The sequence below is a fragment of the Centruroides sculpturatus genome, unplaced genomic scaffold (genome assembly GCF_000671375.1).
Source record: "Centruroides sculpturatus isolate CEXI.00-Female unplaced genomic scaffold, Cexi_2.0 scaffold179, whole genome shotgun sequence".
Classification (NCBI taxonomy): Eukaryota; Metazoa; Arthropoda; class Arachnida; order Scorpiones; family Buthidae; genus Centruroides; species Centruroides sculpturatus.
In genome coordinates, this window is record NW_019384425.1 from 455,658 (window position 1) to 456,370 (window position 713).

Genomic DNA, 713 nt, shown 5'->3' on the forward strand with positions numbered 1-713 from the left:
GTGATGACTTCTTCAACTTGCAGAGGCGATTCCTTGGAGGTGCAGGGTAACTGAATATTCTTCGTGACTGTATCATCAATCAACGGTATAGAAGGCAGTTTAAAATTATTATCGATAAATTCTTGTATTTCTATAGGTGATTCTGTAGAAGCGGGGGATAACGGAATGTCCTCTTGAGTAAGATTTGACTGTGATCTCATAATCACAGTCTCTTGTGAATCTTCTAATTTTTCAAGGTCTTCTTCAGTTTTTATCGAATGCAAAACAATTCTAAGGCATGGACAAACTTTTTCAAACCTTTCTCGCGCCTCTGACAATGGCTCAATGAGTTTTTCAGAGCCTCGTACAGTCGACACATCACACCTTTGAATTATTTGATAATCTGGAGATGATTCTTTCTTCTTGGAAACTTTTATTTGCTTTACATCAGGGGTGTCCAACCTTTTTGTTTCTCTGGGCCACATTGGAAGAAGTCAAGGGGATTTGGGCCACAAGTTTATATAATATATACTTGTGGCCTAATATACAAGTATATTTAAGGATTAACATGTGTAGATTATAATAATAAATATGAAAACTTTATCACGAAAAAGGATATTTTTAAAAATTACTTCTATAGACACTTTCAATTTTTACTTACAATATATATAAATTCATTTATTTTTTTCGAATATTTTTACGTGAAACAAAAAAAGTAGCCACATTTGGCGCAA